Raw genomic sequence first — 24507 nt, 5'->3', positions numbered from 1 at the left:
TTAATTCATGTCCCTGAAATATAACTTTTTTTTCTGTTTCTTCTTCTTTCACTCACTAGGAGTGGAAATTTGACCACAGGTATGACAGTGCTTCCAGCACTGTTATATTAGAAGCATTAAACTGAACCATTGCATCTGTTGTATGCAAACAATAACCAACATGATGTCATCTACATCTCACATAGATGTGCTTTTCCACAGTTCATCAGTAGATAAAGACATTATCTGATTCATTTGCCTAGTTAGGTTTTGCCTGTTATCCCCAATATTGCTAGCACCAGTACCACTGGTGCTGTGAGAGTTTATTAGTATTTTTCTTTATGCATATATAGATAGGGGCTACAGGGGATCTTAACAGAGATGCCTGGAGAGTGTTTTCATGGGAAAGAGGGAATTTGAATACTTTGCAGCTTGTTCTGAGCTATTTCTCAATTTACATGTCAGGCTCTTTCCCAATAAAGTCAGTATTTCAAGTAAGGGAGCTAAAGTAATTCAATTTTCTTCTAGATGAATTTCTTTCTTGTGTACCATTGTTGATAGAAACTGTACTTAAATCCATTTTAATGGGCCATATGGGTATCAACAAGTCCTTGGCTTATGTCAATCCTTCATAAGATGCATCTATTTAATGTAGATAGCTATTTTTGTGTTAAGCATCCTAGGAATATTTTGCTGCCAAAAGGAAGAAACGAGATCATTTCAGAGGCTATTTACCTAATTCTAATTCAGTCATTGAAATTAGCTCATGTGATAATTTCCTTGGACCTTCCTATTTCTCTTTACTTACAATAAAGGAAACGTATATGCAATAGTTTATGTCCTGAACTCATCTGCTACCTTGATGGAGCCTAAGAAACTTTCATGGTAAATGTGTTTCTGTGAACTGTGGTTTAGCCAGTGACAACCCCAGTAGTTTGTGTCCCTGCTCTTCTGAAGGAAAAGATCTTGGCAAGAGATCTTCTCTTTCCAAATTATAAATATAAAAATACCATAAGCAAAATTTAAGATTATCAGCAAAATGGACATAAATTTAGGCCCAACAACAAAACCTTTCGCATTTTTACATGTTTATGACTGGAGTGGAATGGGATGGAATGGGTGACTATTTCAGCTGGAAGGAACCTACAATGATGTCTGACAAATTCAGGGCTGGCCAAGTAAAAGTGTATTGTTAAGTGTGTTGTCCAAATGCCTCTCAAACACTGGCAAGCTTGGGAATTGCCTACCTCTCTAGGAAGCCCGTCCTGGTGTTTGACCACCTCCTCGCCAAGGAAATGCTCCCATATATCCCATCTGAACCTCCCCTGGTCAAGATTTGAATCATTCCCATGTGTCCTGTCTCTGGATACCATGGAGATGAGATAACTTGCTCACAGTGTGTTTTAAAACATAGTTATAAATGTGTATAAAACCAGTCCCTCTGCAGAAATAAGAATTATACCCACAGATGCTTTGGACCATGAGTTCTGTGAGAAGATATTAAGCTGCTGTTTCTTATCTTTGGAAGACCAATATTGTCTTAAGTGTGATGGAACGTTTTGCCTTGGAAATGTTTATATCTTCAGTGGCGCGTGTGTGTGCATGTGCCTGTGCGTGTGTGTGTCTCTACGGGTGTGTGTCCTTGAATTACTTTTTACATTGCACTTCAAGATTTGATGACTCCAAGTGATCCTGCTATTGATTCAATATTAGGGAAACAAAGAGTTATTAAGTGATAACCTGTTGGTGTATATTTTTTGCTCTGTTCATATAAACCAGTGGAGCAAGATCAATTTACTCTCCAGTTGAATTGCTTTTCTTGTGGGCACCTAAAGCATACGTTAGAGATCAGCTTCCAAGAAACAAATTTATTTTCCTGAAATGATGGTCTTTATTGGCAACATCTAGTTCTTTTAATTTTACAGTTGGTTTACCAGTTATTATCTCTGTTTTCATGAAGCATGAGAAAAATGCTAGAACAGTTAAATGTGCTTACCATATAGTTTGTGAATTAGTGACTCCTTAAAATTGGCAGCAGATGTGGAGTGAAACTGCACTGTCAGTTATCTTTTCTTTCCCCCCTTTCCTCCCTGCAAACCCTGGGAAATCATTTGCCTGGCAGAGATTACCAAGGTGCCATCAGCATGTCACACTCAGCTCACACAGTGGTATCAATATTCGTTCTTATTCCTGATCCCCTCATTTGGCTGTGACAAATCTGAGAAATCTGAAAGTTGTGGAGGCTGGGGAGGGGGAAGGAAGCAAAAACTCCTCTGATGCTTTTCTTGCCCATTATGCATTTGACGGAATGTGCCTTTTAAATGACTTGTACATCTCTTCTCAGGTGTGCTACGGGCAGAGTGGCAGCAATTGCCAGCGGTGACTAAGTGAGAAGTGACACTCTCTGTCTCTCTGAGGGTTTCTTCAAGTCCAGTTTGGAACCTTTCATTACATTGCAAGAATCCATTAAGACAGAAACAAGGTTATTCCATGAAATGTTTTTGTGACTAAAGAGGACATCCAGCTCTTTAATCAGTGACAGAACATCTACTCTGACAAGACTGAGTGATACAATGCGCTTGGCTAGCACCTTTGCAACTGAAGGGGAATATAACTTACAAGGACAGACAGTATTCTCATTAAATTGCCATTGGTTGATTCATCAATGCTCCAGTGGAAATAATTATTCTGTATATGTTTGATGTAAATGTCTATGTCAAATGAAACCTCATTTTGTATTTTGCGGATGTCTGATCCATGATAATTTGGCTAATGCCTTCAGGTCATGAGATAACTGTCTTCTCCCTTCAGTTATGACAGAAGTGAGAGTCTAAGAGTGATTTGGAGGAGATAAATACACACATAGACACACAGACATGCACATATTTATGTGTAAACAAACAAACAAACAAAAAAAATCACCACTGTAATGTCAGTGTAACCCACGCGGTTTTTATTTGCCCCCATGTGGGTGTGTCAGTTTTTGGCTAAAACAAACTGAGAGTAATTTCTTTGACCTTTACAAAGTCACCCCAGAATAACTGGCAAGCAAAATCTCGTCCCAAAAATATCTTTTGCAGCAAGATGCTGGAAGTCACCATGGGGGAAAAGAGGTGCTGTTGTATACTTAGACGTGCCAATACAATGCTACATAAACACATAAAAGGCTACAGATTGATTTTGGAATGAGCCCTAAGCACAGTGGAAGTCGAAAGCACAGTGAAGTACTGCAGAAATATCCCAGAAATGTTGAAGCCTCTCTGAATAGGTGCGATTTAACTTCCTTCTGTCTGTTCCAGGGAGAAAGGAGTTATGCTTCATATACGTAGCAAAATTACTACCTGTATAATATTGTCTGATGAAAAATGGGGGAATAGCCAAATAATGTTCACTTATTCTCACTAAGAAGGTAAAAAGGCACTGATTAGTCCCCTTCTAAGGGAAAGATTTAAATAGATTAGGTTTGGGAGTTCTTACAATGTTGTTGGCTTCTTCATAAGCATATAATCTTAAAACAATCTAATCTTTTTTATGTAAAATCAAGATCCTTAGTCATTTAGATAATTGTTAGTGATTAATATATCCTTGATAATACCTAGTTGTATCTTACTTTATGAGCAAGACCATTGAAATCAAAAGGACCAATTACTAGATAAGGAAAAAACAACTGTTCATTAAAATCTTAGGAGTTTAGCCTTTTTTTGTATGTCAGAAAGTCATTAGGAGGAGAGGGTGAAAAAAGAAGGATAAAGACAATGAGGAGTATCAACTGAGATAATAATTTAGTCTTTTTCATCTTTTTTATTCTCTGAAATAATGAAAACAACTGGTATTATTTTTAAAAAATCATAATAAGGAAATTAAGAGAAAATAAAGAAGACATACAAATCGGTGATTACCAAGAAGCTTTTTTTCTTTCTAAGAGATGTAAGATAAACAAATGTCTTTAAAATGAGAGAATCGTGACTGGTTTTGGTTTCTCAGAAGATAATGTTACAATTTTATACACTAACCTGTAATAAGAAGGAAAATAAAAGAAATTAAAAAGGAAGAGATATATCAAGAACACAGGTTTGTATTCAATTTTTCAGCAACAGCTGTTATACAGGAGAAGAGAAAAAAAATAGGCAAAGCTTCTCTGAGACGGGTCTGAGGCACTTTGCTACTTGCAGTGGGAATTCTCAGTCCATAAACAGTAGGCTTGGAAGAAAAGCAACATGTATTTTCTTCAAATTAGAGTTCAGATTGTAATTTTAGTCCAGATTTCAATTTCCCAACCTCCTTCTAAAGATAGTTGATAGGGAAAAAAACAGATCCCACCTTCTCAAAGCATGGGAACTAGATGGTGCCAGGCCAAGGCCCGGTAGTCCACTTGCGCTGTTAGTCCTGAGAGTTGAAGTACGCTAATTTGGGAAGACCTCTGTGCTAATTACTAAATGTCTCAGAGGCTATTTTGAAGCTCTGTAATGTTCTGGATGCATCTCCTTTACGGCATGGTGCCGCGCTGTCCTCTCTTTCCTATTAGTTATCTGCTGTGGGGCAACCAGCAAGGCTGTGGCCCATTTCTTGTAAGCAGAGATGTGTCTTGGCTCTGCGGGAGAAACACATACACAGAGTTTAGGGCTTGATCTTCCTAAGGGCAACTACAGCAGCACACTACAAAAACCGAGGGTTTTTTTCTTTATGATATCTCAAGAAAGGCAATTTCCATGAATGAAAGGCATAAAAATTGAAATACTGAAACTTTGCCTTGACAAAGACACGGTAATGGAAAACAGCCCAAGTCAAAAATCTGTCATAAAGCAGCTTACTTCTTTATGCTTCTATAATCAATAGAGAAGTCTACAATTCAGCACTTTGTAAATAACATATGTGTTAGCCAGGAAAAACATAGGGATGGATCCTTGGGATAGCTTTTCTTTCTTCATCGTAAGAATGAAAGTGTATTGTATAGCATAAATAGTAGTATTGCATGCTTCATTTAAAAAAATTCATCCTGAAAAAGTTATTTCATTTGTTTGTCAGTTAGAAAGCTATATCTAGATGCATAGAGACAATGAAAATGCACTCCATCGAAATTTCAGTAAACTTTAAAATACTTTTAATATGATCCACTATTTTTTGTTCCTTATAAATCATGTGGCATATAATGAGTAAAAGAGGTGTATCAGAGGGTGAAGAGCTGGCATTTATTGAACAACTCTGATAATGTCAGTAAAAAATAAGGTGGCAAGGAAGCACAACATTTTTATCATTATGGAACCAATTCTCTCTCTATGCTATATATGTGCAATGTATAAAAATGAAGAAAATCCTTGCCTCAAACAATTTATTGCCAACTAAAGTATTGATACTCCTAATTGGTAAGTCTTTGTGTATTAATGAATAAAATAAACATGAATGTTTATGAACGTACATGTATTGGTGATGGATAGATAGTGGGATAGATAAGTGGCAGTATTTATACACGTATACACACCAACACACATATCAGACTGTGGCTTATATCTTTTTCTCAACTCCTAATATCATCTCTGTGCACAAGACGGGGATCTTTGTCAGAGATTTATTCTGCAAATTAAATGAGCTATAGCCTCTTCCCTTATTTTAATGTACACTTTATTCTCAAAGCCATTGCTATTTAAATTTGTTCCTTAACACATGCGGTTCACTTTATTTTACTTTTACTGTGTCTGGACTATTCAAAACTGACACTTATAAAAAATAGTGCCGTTTCCCTGAAATAGCAGTGCCTTTGTATGTGTGAAGCTATAAATAAACACTGGCAGTTAAACTTCTGTGCTTTTAAACTTTAGCCTCTTTATCTCTGTCACTGTTAGAGGCCCCTATCTGGTCTGCCTTCCTTTTTTGCTTATGACAAAATGCTTATGCAGCAGTAATCAGTCTTGGAGGCCTACCCTCCTTTCCATTTCTTTCTTTCTCTTTTAATTTCTGAGTTGCAGGCACTAGTTTCATTGGCGCCTGCTGCAGCTTGGACAACAAATCACAGTAGTAAATGTTTCTCTTCTTGGAGAGAAGAGAGCCAGCCTCTCTTCTCTACATGCCCTCTGTGGTTATCAGTCACAGCCGATTAGGGAATGCACTGGCTTGTTCCACTCATTTCCCCGCTTGTTACAGCCAAACCATGGTTAAAAACAGGTCACATCCCATCCTTCAGGTGTGTCAACCACACCACTCATCTTGGTGTCATCTGAAAACTGGATGAGGGTGCACTCCATCCCACTGTCTCTGTCATTGATGAAAACATTCAAAAGTATTGGTGCCAATATGGATCCCCGAGGGATCTCTGATCTCCACCTGATTATTGAGACACTGACCACTACCCTCTGGAGACCACTGTCCAACCAGTTACAATCCACCCATCAAAAATCCATCTCCCTCTAATTTAGAGAGAAGGATTTTGGTGGGGACCATGTCAAAGGCCATACAGAAGTCCAGATAGATGACACCCTTAGCTCTTCTGTCATCTACTGATAAGTCACCCCATCACAGAAGGTCACCAGGTTGGTCAGGCAGGACTTGGCCTTGGGGAAGCCGTGCTGGTTGTCTCAAGTCACCTCCCTGTTGTCCATGTGCCTTAGGTCAGCTTCTAGGAGGATGTGGTCCATGACCACACCAGGCACAGAGGTGAGAATGATGAGCTGGTAGTTCCAGGGTCCTCCTCTCTACCCTTTTTAGAGATGGGTACACTTTTTTCAGTCACTTGGTACTTCATGTGACTGCCATGATATTCAGGCATCACAGACAGTTGGCTTGCAACTGCAAATTGGCTTGGCAAATGAGAAAATTCCCTCAGGACTCTGGCATGCATCTCATTCTATCTCACTAATTTGTGAGCATTCATGTTCCTCAGGTGGTCATGAACTTGACCTTCTCTTACAGTGGGAGGGCTTTGCTCCTCCATTCCCTCTTTTTTGATTCATCCCCTTAAGAGGTGTGAGAAGTAGACTGTTACTGAAGACTGAGGCAAAACTTCATTAAGTACCACAGCCTTTTTCTCACACATTTTTACCAGTTTGTGAGACTTGCTCATCAGGGAGGGTGCTCTTTCTTTTTCTGGCTGACATACCTGTAGAACCACTTCTTATTAGTCTTTCCTTGCCACAAAAACCTCCAGCTGCACCGTGACCTTCCTGACCCCATCCTTATACAGCTGGCAGCATCCTTATACTCTTCCCAGGATACCTGTCTCTGCTTCCATGGCCTGTGCATTTCCTTCTTGCCCTTTAGGGTAAGAAGGTGTTGACTCATCCATGCTTGTCTCTTGCCTTCCTTTCCTGATTTTTTACACCTCTGGAGCAAGAAGACTTGCACTTTAAGGAAAGATCAGCCAGCCCTGTTCTGGTCATTAAAAATTGGAGGTCGCTTTCTGGGCGATGTCATGTAAAAAATTGGCCCATTGTCCTATTTCTGGATGTGATAAAGAGTTGGTGCTCAAGGAAAATGTATACCAAGCAGGAAAATTATTGTTTTTTATGTCTTCTTCATGTACATTTAGCAGCATAGAGACTTCCTGAGCTAACAATAGTGTGTGGATTGCAGAAGTAAGTCTTGTTTAAAACATTGTCCATTAAATCAGTCAAACTTTTGGAACCTACTGATAATACTGTCACTGTTTGTATGTATGAATGCCTTCAAAATTTGGAACACTGTGTGTAAATTCAAGGTCCCAGGTGAAGTTCTAGAACTCCGGTGCTACTGGGTTTACATCCTGCTTGTTGCACTTGATTCAAAAAATTGCTTCAGATTTAATTGACTGAAATTACTTTTCTTCAAATTCTTCAGAAGTTTGCTGCAGCTCAGATTCAATTAAAGTTCCTCCTACTACCATTCCCCCGTGTACCAGCTTTATAGACATATCTGTCAATATCAAACATTGCAGAGGAACATCTTTTTTACATGTATGCAAAATACTTTCTGCTTTGCCTTTCAACTTTCTGTTTAATAATATTAATAATAACACTAATATGAGCTTCTCCTTAGGTTTTCAAACTTACCCTGGTGGGTTTTTTAACTCAAATGTTATTAGCAACCCAAACAAGTTGAGTCATGACTGAATTTTCTCATGCATAATTTACCAGTTGCCATTGCAAACACACTGCTTTTCAAATAATTAAAACACATTTCAGACAATTCAAGATTACAGATGAGGAGACATTGTAGACTAAGCATATGGCTTCAATTTCAAGGAAATACTTCAGTATGTACATGAAACATGGTTCATGTATTATATTTATCAATATGATAGACCTGCCAGACCTCCTGGTTTTCTTTGGAGAAACATAATTTTAAACTCGGTTGACATTCTTTGTGTGACAAATCAACTCTCAAACTCACACTTTCTTTACAATATAGTACCCCATACCACACTGGGCCCTATATACATGTATATATAGACATACAGAAAGAGAGCTATGCTCATAATGAAAAATATAAAACTGACATTTACTCCCTCAATTTGGCTTCATAGTATCTAAAGCAACAGTACTGTAATATAAACATCAAGTTGTAATTGATTCACTGTTTCTTGGGTTTCCCTTAAAGAGGTTCTCAATCACCCCAACTCTTTTTTTGCCCTTCCTTTTCTGTGGAAGACGTAAAGTGCTCAGATGCCTACGTGAAAAATATTTATAGTGTACCTTTTGAGCAGGTAGTTATCACCCAAGCAGAAACTGAGCCAAAGGATGTGTCTCCTCTGGTTATAGCAGGGTATTAGGACAGTATCCTCCCACTGTGGAGATCTGAATTTGGTGGGATTTAGTTTGCCTCAGTCGAGGTCCTGAGAAGCCACCAGGGACCCCTAAGCTCAGGACAGTGCTGCAGGTGATGAAGAGGTCAATGGGAGAAGAGATGAGATCAGGTGAGGTAGAAAAGGGTAAAGCCAGGGAGGAAAAATATAGAAATGAGAAAAAGTACTGTTGGGAAGAAAAGTAAAATGTGGGTTTTTAAAACAGTTTGGAAGCAGAGTCAAACAGGGCAAGCAATCAGCTTTTAGAAGTATTTTGATTGGATTAATGGAGGCAAAGATAATAGGAAAAATCTGAGTGGGAGGAGATGACAAATAAGTATTGTATAAAATAAGGAGAATACAGAGAAATGTAGACAAGTGTAATTTAAAATGTAATTTATAAATTTATTTGTGTTTCCATTAAGAACAGAATAAATATACAGCTAATGTCTCCAATAAAAGACAGTTCAAGCTAAATGAACGTTTTCTATTTCCCACTCCCAAAAAGTTATTGAGTGATTTCATAGAATATGTTTAAGTGATTTTTGTAAGCAAATCAAAAATCTGTATTTATATTTCTATTTCTATGAAATTTTTTTGTTCTGAGAAAAAAGGTTCTTTCTACTTGTCTTTGAATGAAAATATTTAGTAGAATTAATGTTCCCCTTATGCTTCTTGCCATTTAGTCAGAACTAAGAAAGCAACATTATTGGCAACAGCAAAATTTCCCCCTCTCCAGAGCACCACTAGCTCTTGCAATTATTTCACAACCACTCCAGTTCCCCTGACGTGTGTCATTCTTGACTTAAAGTTATTCAGAAAAGCTATTAAGCACCACATAATTGTGAGCAAATTGATGGTAATAAAGACAAGATCAACCAACAAGACTGAGAGGCTGGAGGGACTGATTTATGAGGAAAGATGAAAAGAGAGACAGTAAATATGTATAGCTTGGCCAAATGATAGCTGGGGGTGGAGAGCAGGATAAACATCTACAAGGACTCTATTTGACGAATGTTGTCATCAGCAGGGGCCAGAAACATCTGTGGTGTAACTTGACTCAAGTCAGCTTCAGTGGTGTTACTTCAGGGATGATTTTGGCCATGAGAGAGTGAGTGTGAATGAAGAGCTGTTAAGGTAAGTCTGAGGGAATATAACTGAAAGGCATGAGAAGAATTGGAGCAAAAAGAAAATGTAACCTGCATTATTATCAGGAAAATCTTACCAGTGAGATCTAGAAGCCTAATGAATTAGTTAATGAATGAAGAGCACTTTGAAGATGAAAAATGTTGTTCAGCTCCAGCTAAGCATCATTATTAAGAGTAGAGCTGAGCAAATAATTTGTACTGAATTATACATTCAACTAGTTAAGAGTTAGATTTTTAAAGGCACCTGTGGGAATTAGATGCCCAATACAGGTGTGATTCACATAAGTCCAGGTGCTACCTTTCTCTAGATTGCCTTGCAGCTCCCATCAGTATTTCATTAGCTAAAAACCACACATGATGTGTATGTGTTCAGGAGCATATGAACAAGCACACACAAAGAAAGAAGATTGAGAAATGCTAGCACAGTTGTGCAAGTTTCTTCAACATGGAAGCTGGTATAACAAATTCACAGGATGCCCAGTTCTGCCACTTCACTTCATGGTCTGCCTCACTTTCTTTTGCTGACTCAGAGTTTTCAAGGATTCATGTGTTACCTAGCAGAATTAATGATCACAAAAATCTATCCTTTGGTAATCCTTATTTAAAATGTGTAAATTTGTAAGGTGGGTTTGGCTGGTGTAAATACATTCCTTTGCTAGAACTGAGTTGTATCAATTCTAAATATGATAATTATCATGGACATCAAAGTCAGAACAAAAAACCAAGAGTAACTATTACACTTATTTACCTCTTCAGAGCTCTCCCCAGCTCCACTCTAACTATTACTCCTTTGGAATGTTCCATCTTGGACAAATCTAAGTCTTCATCCTTGGGGACTAAAATACACTTTTTCCAAATCTAAAGAGAGATCTTAGCTCCTTTCTGAACTACTGGTATAAGAAAATAACCCTGATCATTTTTTCAGAGATTTGAGCAGTTTCATCTTTATATTTTTTAACTTTTCTGAAACAGGGTCAGTCTCTCAATGTAACACGTTACAAATAATAGCTGTCATCTCATTTGCAATGTCCTTAGGCCATCATAATTTGGGTAAAAACAGTAATATGTGTGTTATATCTGTAATAAAAACACAAGGCCAAGCCATGGCATTAATTCATCACCAAATTATTTGCCTAATGCTGGACAAACACAAAAAAAAAGAAGTAGTATACAAATTACTAAACAAGTATTGCTACCAGATGTCACTTCAGGCACACAAACAGTTGAAGAAGACAGGCAAAGTGCTTCTAGCAGTAAAGCAGACAAACACTTCAGATCAAGTATTATTGAGAGGCAAGGTTCAATGGTAATATGTATGTGTATACATATTTGCACATAAATATTCATGTGAGACAGAAAAAAAGAAAAAAAAAAAAAAGAGATATTTGTCAGGAATTGTGTGTTTTGTTGTGGTTCTATCACCCAATAGGGAAGTTTTACTAATTTAGTTATTTAGAAATACTATTTCTAACAAGGGATTTACTTAAAGATTGTGAAAAAAATTTTTTTTTTAGAATTGTATTCCTGACCAATGAAACAAACTAAAATACTGCAGCTAAACTAGTATAAGAGAAATGGAAAATAATCTAAAAATATATAAAGCATTTACTGCTTACAATCAGCATTACAACTAATACAAGTTAACAAAGCATAAGGCCATATATGACCTTATATTCAAATATAAGTGTTTGCATGCTCTGGATACAGTAAAAGTTATAACAAAGTAACCAAAATATCACCTCAAAAAGTGATTTTTGTACCCTGAACAAGCCAAGCTTATCAAAAAGAAACTCTGTCCTTCAGGTTAACATAGGGAAATATTTTGTCAAAAATTTTCTGAAAGAACTGATACTGAGTGGTAGAAATGTACTAAATTCTAAGCACCCTCTCCTCCCCAAAAGATATACGAACAGTTTATGTGGTGTATAAGTGCAGCTGACCCTTATTCCACAGTTCATTGTGGAAGTGGCAGTCCATAGCTCAGAGGAAATGAATAGAAACCAATTTCTTCATTTGTTCAATGCTGTTCATTTTTTTCCTTTAACAGATGGAAAAATCCAGCTAAGCAAGATTGTGTAAATGTATTATTAATAATATATTATTAAAAATATTATTATATTAATTATTATTAATAACATTGTATTATCAGTGATGGTTACTAAGTAGGTAATACTTATTTTTAACATCCTGACTGGGCACTGTTTAGCTAGATCATATTTTATGTTACAGATCTAACAGGAAAAATATACATCATGGATAGTATTAATTTAGGACAACTTTTCTCCCCCTTGAAGGGATCTGAATGACCCAAATGATAGAGAGCTTCAGAACTTCCCATTCACTCATGTCCTATACTACTGAGTTCCCTGCCAGCTCTGTGGCTCACATGCATGAACACCGATGCAGGGATGGCTCTACTAATATTAAGCCGACGGCAAGGAGCTGAGAGGGGTCCTTGCTTAGAGTTCCACAGAAAGCAGTTCATTGCTACAACTTGTGAAGGGTTCTAGAAGCAAATGACCCTGAGCACGTGACAGCTCAGGCTTAAGTACAGGGGTGTGGCTAACACCAGGAGCCAACCGGGGAAGCTGAACTGGGGTACATTACCATAACAGAACACAGCATCCTGGTTCCCTCACCATAACCGCTAAGTCTTTGGCACCAGAGACTGTCTTACCAAGACTCTTTCTGTCTCACTAAGACTCTTTCTGTCTCTTGTACCACAGGCTAACCGGCCACCACAGTCCTAGATTATAATTTCTCCCTCCTCCCAGACCAGATCATTTGGAGATAATATTTTTTTTGGTTTGAACACAGTGTCAGCATCTTCAAATATTCTATCAATTTCTATTGATTGCACTGATCAACTTTATAGCAGTGTCTACACATTTATTAAGTACAAGTGTCATTAAGCACATTGGTGCATATCATGCAGTGTAATTAAGACACCAAATTACGCTAAATAGATGTCCTCTTCTGAGCCTGCTTTCCTCAATCTCTTTCAACACCCAGGCGCAGATTCAGCTGCTCCATGATGTACATCCTACCTGTGCTGTGGCTATTTCTGACGCCTCCTGCCTTTCTTCTCAGACTCCTATTCTGTGGAAGCCTCCAAACTGGCCACTTGTCAGAATGATACGAATGAATTTTGACATCAGCAGGACACAGAGACTGGGGTCATTTCCCTTGGCTTTTCCAATTACACAGCTTGCTGCAAGGAGCTGAATCAACCATGAATGTCATCCTGCTCATATTGGCCGGGAGGGTGCTCTCTGTTCGGCCCTTGGCATTTAACCATGTTGAATTATGAATGTGCTACCAATATCACTGTTTGCCTTGGAGCTGGAAAGGATGAATCACAGGGAACATTTTTGAATTAGATTTTAAAGTGGACCATGCAATTTCTATCCCCACCAATGCTTTTTTTTTTTCCCCTCCTTTTCTTTTTTTTTCCTTTAAAAAAGTTTATTCATGAAACCCTAGTAATCTAAAGATTGGCTTGATAATAAGAAATAACATTTTTTCACTGTAAAAACCTGCTATAATATGCTGTGCCACTATCTGAACATGTCCTGTGTTTTATCTAATATTAGAGAAAAGTTGGAAGAGAAGCCAGGGAAAGTTCTGTATAATCAAATGGCTGATACTTCACCATAGCTATCTTTAAAAAAGGAACTGTAGCAAAACTTGTGTAACATCATTGTATAACATAAGACATCTCACGTAATGATAGAGGGGATAAAGATATTAAAACTGTCTTTAAAACTGTGGCATCTAAATAAAGAGTTGAAATCTGAATTATTTTCTTTTTGTTCATTTTATTCTAGCAGATTATTACCCTCTCAAAAAAAACCACACCAAAACCAAAACCAAAAAAAAAAAAAAAAAAAAAAAACCAAAAACAAAAAAAAAAAAAAAACACAAAGCAATTAAAAAAAAAAAAAATCCTGGTATCTGGTTATTTACCTGCAAACAGGGAAAACTTCTTGAAATATCTTCCCATCCAACACCTTCTTGACCAGCTGGGTAACGTCATTATTAGAAAGAGGGTGAATTGCAGAAATTAAGCCAGATTCACTCCATCTAACTTTAGGCATCTAACAGAAGTTTAAGTTCAGAGCATGATTTCTGTAGGTCTCCTTGGTGGTGAACACGGAGAGCAAAACTATTTCAAGATGACATTTTAGGTGACAGGTAAGAGAAATCAATATTAAGACTTCCCATTCTCTTTCCATTGATTATGCAGTGAGTCTAGGGGAAAAAAACCACATATATATTTAACTTAAGACAACTCAGTAATGTGGCTAAAAGTCATCTGAGGTGAGTCTAAATCTCCCTTTATTTTTTTTTTTCAATTTTCATCTTTTCAACTACCAAAAGACTTGTTATAGTCCCAAATTTTGATAATTTCTTCAATTGACTGAGATTCCTGTGAGTTAATTCTATAAACACATGTAACAGAAATCGACAGTTTTTCAATGAATAAAAACAACCACTGAGAATTTAAAACAATTTGGGCATTAAAGCACTTCAAAGTGAAGGGATTTCTAATTTGTTACTAGCATTAGCCCAAAAATTACCTATTTTTTTTATTTTTTATATACATCTCTGGTGTACCAGCATCCTGTAAATCTTTTATTTTTAATGAAGAGATAAAAATTATTTTCATGTATAAAATAAAAAGTCACCTCAATGAGATGCTGCTCCTCTGAACTTCTGTTCCAACTTGCTTGTCCCGTTTGCAAGCCCCTAGAGTAATTTGTTTGTTTGTTGTTTCGCCTTAGTGCTTCTGATGAACCTAATCCAGTAAAGACTTAACTTCTGAAGGCCTTCTACCTTTCATTAGATTAAGATTAATTAAGATTAAGATTAATGCCTACAAGAGTCTTCTAGAGATTTGGAAAGTGACTTTGTACAGTACATTCAAGAACAACATATTGAATGGAGGTCTAAAAATTGTGAGATGGGGGGAAAAAGCAGAAAAGTGGACAGAACTGTAACTTGATTTTTGCAAGACGAAGTCTACTTGCTGCTTTTTGAAAAGATTGAATACTTTACTGAGTAGAAATAAATGTTCTCATTATTTCCCACCCCTTCCCATCTCCAACTCACACACATATTCTTCTCATGTGATAAAACAGAAGGCTATAAAAATCTGTGCAGCTTAACTCCATAAAAGACCATAACTACACACAAGCACACCAAGTATTAGACCAGGAATAGGGAATGTGGATGGGGAAATGGGGAAACAGGATGGGGCAATGACAGATGTATATTTTCCAGGTTTTCAAATAAGGATCAAATCTATATCATATTTCGGGGTTTTTTGTTTGTTTTTTTTTTTAGTATATAATCTTACTTAAGCAGAATTTGAAAATAATTAAATATATAAAAAACCATTAAAAGTCTGCTTTTAAAATTGCCAAACATTTTCATTTGTGACAAAAAACCACCTTTCCCTGAAATATTTTTCACAAAATGTCTCTGCTATAGCATAATTGTTCTTTACTTTGTAGAAATATATTTTGAAAAAAAAAAAAAAAACACAAACCCCACTATGTTTAAATTAAGAAACATCCCAAATTAAAGTCATGACTACAAACACTTTGAAAAAAGGACAAGAAATAGATATTAAGAAATCTTACAAGTGAAGCACCAATACCTAGTGATTTTTTTTTGTTTGTTTGTTTTTCCGCAGCAAAAGAAATGTTACTCAGCTGACATTTGGCCCTCTACTGTCAGAAAATCATGTCAAAACCGTCTGAAGATTCTTGGAAGCAATTATGTTAAATGTATAAACCTCCTTCCAAACACAGGGATATGTTTTAAGCATTACCTTATACACAAAAAATGGGGAGTGGAAAACACTTCTGATTTCTGACCAACCAGTTAGGAGTTTTTTTCCACATGGATGAGACTGTCTGGGAGCTAAGGACCAGGACAGCATCCATGACTCCCAACTCACAGCAGTTAATCATCCCCACTGTGTCATTCCTGGCATGGTCACTAAGTACAGCCTGAAGTCACCGCACTGGAAAAGCAGGACATATTCCAGCTACTCTCTGATAGGAAGTAAGAAACACAATCCATTTGTTTCCCTTGAGGACGCAAATCAAATTAGCTTCTACTCTTCCTCCCCAAAGCACGTTTTAGACCCAACACACCATGAAATATGAAACAAAACCTCTACTCAGAGCTGACAAAAATTTCTGTATGTAGGTGGAAAAATGCCATTAATGTAAAATTTGTCATGTATTCACTGAAACGAGGTGAATTCTGAGAATTTGAGTGTTAGTCTCAAATATCTTTCATGATTTTAACACTTACTTCTGTTGCTGAATTTTAAGCAGAGGCTTAAAGGTGCAGCTTTGTTGTTTTACTCAATTGGGCCATTGTATATATAACTTATAATTATTGTGAGGAATCATATCTAACACTCAGAGGTAATAATTCTAATAAATAGCCTCTGGGCCAAACTGTGAATTCCTCATTTGCACTGAAAATCACTTATTCACACTTATTCAATTTTTCTGTTTCTGGGGTAGCTATCTTGCCTAGGAAGTGACTCTAAGTGTGATTAAGCATTTCATAACCTAGTTTTTAAGAACATAAAACTAGTCACAGTTCTGGATGTCATTTTCTTTTTTATTGCTGTTGGTTTGGTTTGTCTTGTTTGGTTTTGGAGGGTTTTTTTGTTTGTTTTTTCCTTTCTCTTTAAATGTTTAGTGTGTCATTAACTGGATTGTGTTACTGTCAGTGGTCAGTGAGGGCAATTTCTTGTTAACCTGTTTCTGCTGGCTACCCTTACTGTGAAAATAAGTTCCTCAAGTTTTCCCATCAAAATAATGAAGTAGCAAAAATGTTCTCACTTCTACTTTGTGACACACCACATTCACTTTCTGAGACTATGTAGAAAAATTTGACATTCACACCCACCAAAGCTTGGTCTAGAGCTTATTGAAATCTTTAAAGCTTTTGCTTTACTTGAAGGACTTGAAAAAAAAAAGTGTGGATACAAAAACATCTTACATTAAAAAGAAAAAAAAATAATAGAATAAAGAAATAAATAAAACTAGAAATGCAAACCACTTTTGATTACACTTTCTGTTTATCTAACTGCAATACTGTGGAAAAGATATCTTGCCACTGTACACCTTGGCTTTCACTCAGGTTATATAACTGATGTTACATTTAATTATCTCAGTGTCAGACATTCAGTGGTAAAGAGTACTGCTTAAATGTCAGTCTTTGTATCATCAGTTTATTGGTATTATTCTTATTACTTGTGTCTCCTTTAAAACTCATACTTTGTTCACAGTTTCTTTGTTACTAATTTTAATTAATTATAACTTAAATTTCTTCAGGAAGACCACCTAAATTATAAAGACTTTGTGATTTTTATAGGTTTGACTGAAATTGATCCTCCTGATTGCTTACAATTGTTAAGAGGTCATTCGTATCTAATAATTTAAGCATAATATTCTCTCACCTTGAATGAATCTGAATTTATTCTAGAAATTCTGTAAATGAAAGCTTCTGAGTCATACAAGGAATAATTAGGTCTGCTTACAGCCACAAATGTGAATTACACCGTAAGCTATATATTAAGTACTATCTTGAAAAGGAAATATTCAGCATATCAAAAAACTGTGAAAATTCTAGAGGCTAGAGTAGATTCCAGTGACCATGTCACACACATCTTTCCAAAGTGATTTGAAATGATTTCGAAAAGTTATGTTATACAGAAATATATTTATGAAAAGATAATTGAAAATACATTAATTCTTGCAAATAATCAATAGAAGTATAAATAACTTGCTGGATCAGAGTGGTGTGATTTGTTTCTTTAACTCAGAACAGCCATTCTCTTTGTATTCTGATGAAGGCAACAACTTCTCAGCTTCCTCTATCTGTATCAGTTGTATCAGGAGCTCTGTCCTGGGAGTTGGAAACAAAGCATAGATGGACTTCTTTCACAAAATGCGATGCAGCAACCAAGGACCCTAGGCCCACCACCCAGTCTGAGCCTCTCCCCTTCACCACTGACCTCTTTTCAGATGCTAATTGGGACTAAATTATAGAATCATAGAACATCCTGAGCTGAAGGGAACCCATCAAAGTCCAACCCTGGCCCTCCAATCTCAGCCTCAACAATCCCACCCTGTGCCTGAGGGTACTGTCCAAATGCTTCTTGAACTCTGTCAGGCTTGGTGCTGTGACCACTTCCCTGGGGAGCCTGTTCCAGTGCCCAACCACCCTCTGGGTGAAGAATCTTTTGCTGATATCCAATCTAAACCTCCCCTGACACAACTTCAGGCCCCTCAGGTCCTGTCACTGATCACAGAGCAGAGATCAGTGCCTGCCCCTCCTCTGCCCCTCACAATGAAGTTGTAACTGTGATGAGGTCTCCTCTCAGTTTCCTGGTCTCCAGGCTGAACAGACCAAATGACCTCAGCTACTCCTCACACGGCTTCCCCTCAAGGCCCTTCACCATCCTTGTTGCCCTCCTTTGGACACTCTCTAGCAGCTTTATCTCCTTCCTGTATTGTGGCACTCAAAACTGCCCCCAGCACTCAAGGAGAGGCTGCCTCAGTGCAGAGCAGAGCGGGACAATCCTCGCCCTTGCCCAGCTGGCAATGCTGGGCCTGATGCCCCCCAGGACAGAGTTGGCCCTCCTGGATGCCAGGGCACTGCTGACTCATGCTCAACTTGCCACTGACCAGGACCCCCAGGTCCCTTTCCATGACACTGCTTTCCAACATCTCATGCCCCAGTCTGTCCATACATCCAGGGTTGCCCCATCCCAGGTGCAGAATCTGGTACTTGTGTTTGTTAAAATGAATACTTTGTTAAAATGAAATTCCTGCTTGTCAAAACAGCTGTAGGAATTAGTGGATGACTGTAGTGACATTTGTTTTTGGAGAGGACTCTCATGTATATCAGCCAACTTGTCCATAAATTGGTAAATCTCTGCTTCAACTAACGATTAATTATTCTGTGCCCTGGAATGTCTTGAACAGGTCAGGACACCTGAGTATCTTAGTGCCTAAATATATTACACCTGAAAGGCAGAGAGATTTTTTTGAACAACCAGATGCCACGACTGAATCACCTGAGACAGGCATCAATGCCTTGCACATTAATTGTAGTCTGAGAAAGCATCACAAACAGGGTGCTCAGCTGAGATAAATTCTCTTTTTTTTAAGCATTCCAGCTGAGTGCAGGCATAACATGAGTCTTAAACTGTTCAGGAATGTTAAAGCAGCCTCAAAAATTAATTTTAGACTTTTTAGATAATTTTTTCATAACAGTTTGGCACTACTTATGTAACAAAGCTACAAGAGTAGCTTAATTTTGGATTTGGACAATCCATTTTGGACAAGCCTGCATAGGCTTTGGTTATGTCTGTCTGTCTTTCTTTCTTTCTTTCTTTCTTCCTCTTTCTTTCTTTCTCTTTCTTTCTTTCTTTCTTTCTTCTGTCTTTCTTTCTTTTTTTTCTCTTTCTTTCTTTCTTTCTTTCTTTTTCTTTCTTTCTTTCTTTTCTATCTTTCTTTTCTTTCTTTTCTTCTTTTCTTTCTTTCTTTCTTCCTTTCTTAACTTTTTTTCCCCAAAATATCACTAACTGCCTGTTCTTTTATTTCAGCATCTAATTATTTCTGAATTTATGACTCAAAGTCTCACTGACATTCAGTAAAAGTCAAGGGGAATTAGGGTTTCAAATTTACCTTTTAGAAATTTCCCCTAACAGCTACTTGTCCCAAAAAGTTTGATAAAAGACTTAACCAATATTCACCAGGAGTTTTCAAGAGTACTATCGACTGGATGTCAGCTCCATACCTGAAGAAAAATTATTTCAATGAAGCTACACTGACTTCTGTCATTTAAGGATCAACGCCTTAAAACACCAAGCAGGGCCTATATTACTAGGAAAAATACATGTCTGAAATTGCCATAAAGATGTACTTGAAAGTCCCTTGAATTCAAGCAGAATTCGTACTGGACTTGTTCACAGAAATAATCTAGTTAACATGGAGTGAGTTAAACACTACCAAAATTTTATCCCAGTTGCAGCATCAACACCAAACATTTCAAGGTTTTAGTTACTGCCATGAAATATGCATTGCTGTCAGACTTGCCTTGTATAAGCTTTCATTTAAACTCACAACTCTGTTTTTGTAGCATCCTCTGTGCTACTCTCTTGTGTGAAAGAACATTGTGTGATGATGCTTTTAATAGGTTTGCCAGTGCTTCACTGAGGAAGAAAACATTTCAAAACACTCTGAATGAAGAAGTGCTTGGTGCTTAGGCGGACTCTACATGCATGTGGAAGGGGAATAGAAACCCTTTGGGGACACCTAGATTCTTTAGAAAAAAGAAATTTAAAAACCCCTAAAAAATTACTGGTACTGTTTTAAGACAAATTGGAGTGCAGTTTCATTGGAGATGTTCCAAAATAGTTCTGGAAGAAATAATTTAGGAGCTGTTATTAATGAGAACATTTTAAAAATGTCTTGTCTTTCAATATCTTTAAAAAAAAATATATATGTACATTATAACTAGGATAAGGCACATAAGGAGTATAAATATGTTTCTCCAAAAATATAATTTATGAACAGAGAGTGATGGGTTTTTGTGAATTATTAGCCTCTGAGGAACCTCTGCTCCTGCTGATTTTATTCATGTTGGGGGACAAGAAATTCATTTTAGATTTGTAGATGGTTTCCCTAGAGGTGCAGGTAACAGAAATATAAAATCAGTTAAAATCAGTTAAAGTCTGACTTGCTTCAGTTCTGTTCCTTAATTCCCACCACTATTGCACCTGCTGGGGATCCAGAGAAGCACTATTATTTTAATTATTTATATTAACTAATTAATGGGAGATTAGGAATTGGATCTATCCTACCTAACTTTGAAGGATTTAATCTGGTCCCCACTCACCACAGATTCCTTCTGTAATTAATGGAGAGATTATCTTCATGGAGGTGACTAGGAGGGTTTAAATCTTAAAAAATAAGCAGCAATAAGCAGCAGATAGACAAAGTCTGTCCATTGCTCTTTCCAGAAAGAGAGACTGGACACAAATCAGCAAATCTACATGAGACATATTGTAGATACTCCCCAACCTGTCCCCACCTCCAAAAAGAGAAAAACTCCTACATCTTGAGATGAACTGAGAAGAGTTTGAGATGTTCTGGCCCAGAAGAAGCACTAATGACACATTAATAGTAAAAAACAAAACCAGCAAATGAATAATGAATTCCAGGAAAAATAAAATGCAGCTTTGAGGGCTATTTTGGTGGCATATATATGTTTTCAGATTATTAGTTTAAGGTCAGTTTATAATAAGACTCAAAATAACTTTCATCTGTTTGTATTTGAATTCTGAAGCACAGATTATTTTTTTAATGGTATTTACTGAATAAATGAGCTCCACTAGCCATTGACTGCCAGAACAATTAATACTGTTCTTGTTAAGAGCTCTTGCTGAGAAAGGCCTTGGTTGCACCACATATAGCTCAGCTTGACTGCACTCACTTATAAATCCAAGCTGAGCACGCTTTCCCTGTTGCAATGATAACTGGGTAAAATTCTATAGTTCATTTTTTCCAGGAGGTGGAAGCAGACCTTTTAACTATCCCTTCTGGTTTTCAAAGTAATGCATTCCTTCTCGTATTTAAATCAGTAGGAACTTTATGGACTTCAGCATAATTACCTGGAACGTGCATGTTTCACCCATCAACACTACACTTCAAACACATTCAAGACTTTTTTCTTCTGTCTGCAAGTCTTTATGGCTTGCTTTTTATTTCAATACCCCATTAACCGACTACAATGCGTGTGCGAAATGGGTTAAAGAGGCTTTTCTCCCCCTCAGTCAGTTTACAAGGAACCAAACCAAAAATAAATGAGTTCTTATCAAGAGAAGTCACAAACATACTTGGTAAATTAACGTACATCAGATGCTGAAAAAAAAAAAACCAGCACATCAGCAATCCAGATCAAACAAGGATAAAGAAAGAGGATTGACAGGCTCTTTGTTATCTTTTAGAGAAGTAATTGCAGGTTTCCATATTGATAATATAATGGAACAGATTCCACTTTCAATAACTCTCTTAAAATCCAAGGTAACACTGTTGACTCTAGTGAAGTCATTAAGGATTTACACAGGCGGAAGGGAAGTAAATATGTATTTTGACCTGATTGCAGTTTTTATCCTTTCATCCACTCTCAAATATCTGCAGTATTTTCTCTCCTACAAATACTCTCTCCATTTTTAAATTATCACTACTGAAAAAGCCAAAGGGTCACGTGAGTGCCCTGTTCAAGACTGCATCTTTTAACGTTCATGAGGAATATCTTCACATGCTGCAAAATGACTTATTTACATTTATGTCATAGTAAAACCGGAATGTATTTCAATGACAAAGGATTTGGTCTTGCAAAAACTTTATCTGGCAGTAAGATCACACGTAAACTCTCTTCCAAACATCAATGGGATTGTTCGATAGCACCCTATTCCATCAGAAACATTCATTATATTGGGCTCCCTATATTAGCCCAGAGGCACATGCTGTTAAAAAGCAAAAAATGCACCTGAATAGCAACATCAGATATTCTGTTAAACTGTGTCTGTTTAACTGTACTCAGCAAATGAAGTACTTTTGTCAAGAAACAAAACTCATTTATGGAAGCTGAAAGGAACGATCAAAGAAAACAAAACAAAAAAAAAATGATTTAGAAGGCACTCTTTTATGATTCGAGGCAAACGATCATGGCAGCTGCTAAAGCAAAACAGCAGGAACAGCACTTCCACTGGAAAAGGAGTGCTCATTAATGCAAGGGAATCCTGGGACCTAAAAAGAAAGGGCAAATCCCTGCTACTAACCCAGGAAAAAGGTAAATGCTATTCCACTGGGCTTGCGTTTCTCTTTTCAGCAAATTCCCACATACAAATTTGTGCCAATTTCAATAGTCTATGAGTTTTAAATATTTTACAGATCTCATTTTTTTTGTCCTCAACTTCAGGGACTCATCTTGTACTTTTAAAATGTGCTTTTTATTCATATGGGATTTGTTTTGTTTCTTTTGTTTTATTTTCTAACCATTAAAGCAGATAACTGAAAGTAAGGACACTTGACTTTTATTCCCAAATCTATTCTTATTTCAAGCTGACAATGGCTCTGTCCTTGTTTACCAGACTGTAGGTAGAAATCCTAGTAGTTACCCACCTCAAAAGTGTTTTGTGTACTCTAAGACTTAATTAATTATTCCAAAGCAATTTAAGTGGCATGGATAAAAGGCTTTTCTGCAAGTATACATTAATTGTTTTACAAGCAGTATCTTCTTTACCTGTGGCAGATTTTTGCACATTCTGTGTCTATAGGGTGTAGGTAATCTCAATCCTGTAAATCCTATAAAAAAACACTCAAAGTCTTCAAATTAGGTTTTATCCAAGAACAAATGTGGAATAAATGTGGACTCCACAAAATAGGAGTAAGGCAAATCACACACTGTATGTCCCGAAGAATCAGATACAGTGTAGTCAGCTCACTGATCTGTATCAACACATTAATGATTTATGTAGCTTTTACTTTACAACACAGACATATCTAAAATAATCAGGTAGAGGCAGGCATTAAAAATTCACTGCATGGGTCATAAAATGATTAGTTATTCAAGTGACTTCAGATTTGTATTTCATTAAGGAATAATTTCAATTTACTTTTAAACAGTTTATATACAGAGATTTAAGAACTCTTGGAGACTGATTATGCAGAACTCCCACTTTTATGTATTCAATATATTTAAGTCCCTTTTTTTCAAGCTGTTTTAATTTGTTTGAAAGCACATGGAAAAAATATGGCTGGATAATTTGAGGGGGGAAAAAGACTCCTTTAATTTACAGAAAATGGTGGTCTATTTTATTTACATTTTTTATACATGCATGAAAGCTGAAAGAAGATCAAAGGGGAGTCTGCTCTCCCTACTGGTCCAGCCTGATTGTATCCCCCTCCCCCCACTATAACAAGCTCTCAACTTGGAGCTGATTGTAGCTTGGCTGTATTTAAGCAGCTGCATTCCACTCAGCTGCTGGAGATCTGGTTTCCTGCTTCATTGCAAGTGTTTATTTTCTACTGTCCTTCTTGATCACGTGCTGCAAAAATCTGTGAAACAATAGCAAGACTGGGGGTAGTTTTCTCCTTTCTTCCTTTTATTTTCTATTGGTTTTCTTTCTTTGTTTTCTTTTTTTCAGTACCCTTTTGCAATAAACATTTTCAAACATCTCCTGCAACTAAAAGAACTAACACAATTATGTCAAAAACATTACTGTTACCAGCCTTGCCCAGGCATCAGCCTAGCTGATCATGCAGGTAGCCTTTGTGTTCTGTTTTTTAACTATTTCTTTATTCACTTCCATGTCTTATCCTGGATCTCTGTAACTTTTAACTTAAACAGATGCCTGTCATGTGGAACTTTATTGAAGGCTTTCTGAAACTCCAGATAAATCATGCTGTATGCATTGACACTGTCAACCTTGTCTGTAACCTTCTCAAAGTCAGAAGAAGTTAGGCAGATTCCTGCTTTTCCATATTCACAGTTTGACTTTATTTTTTTGTTGAGGAGATTGTG

This window comes from Corvus moneduloides, chromosome Z (genome assembly GCF_009650955.1).
Source record: "Corvus moneduloides isolate bCorMon1 chromosome Z, bCorMon1.pri, whole genome shotgun sequence".
Taxonomy (NCBI): Eukaryota; Metazoa; Chordata; class Aves; order Passeriformes; family Corvidae; genus Corvus; species Corvus moneduloides.
The sequence above is the reverse complement of the archived record's forward strand: the minus strand, read 5'-3'. Positions refer to the sequence as shown.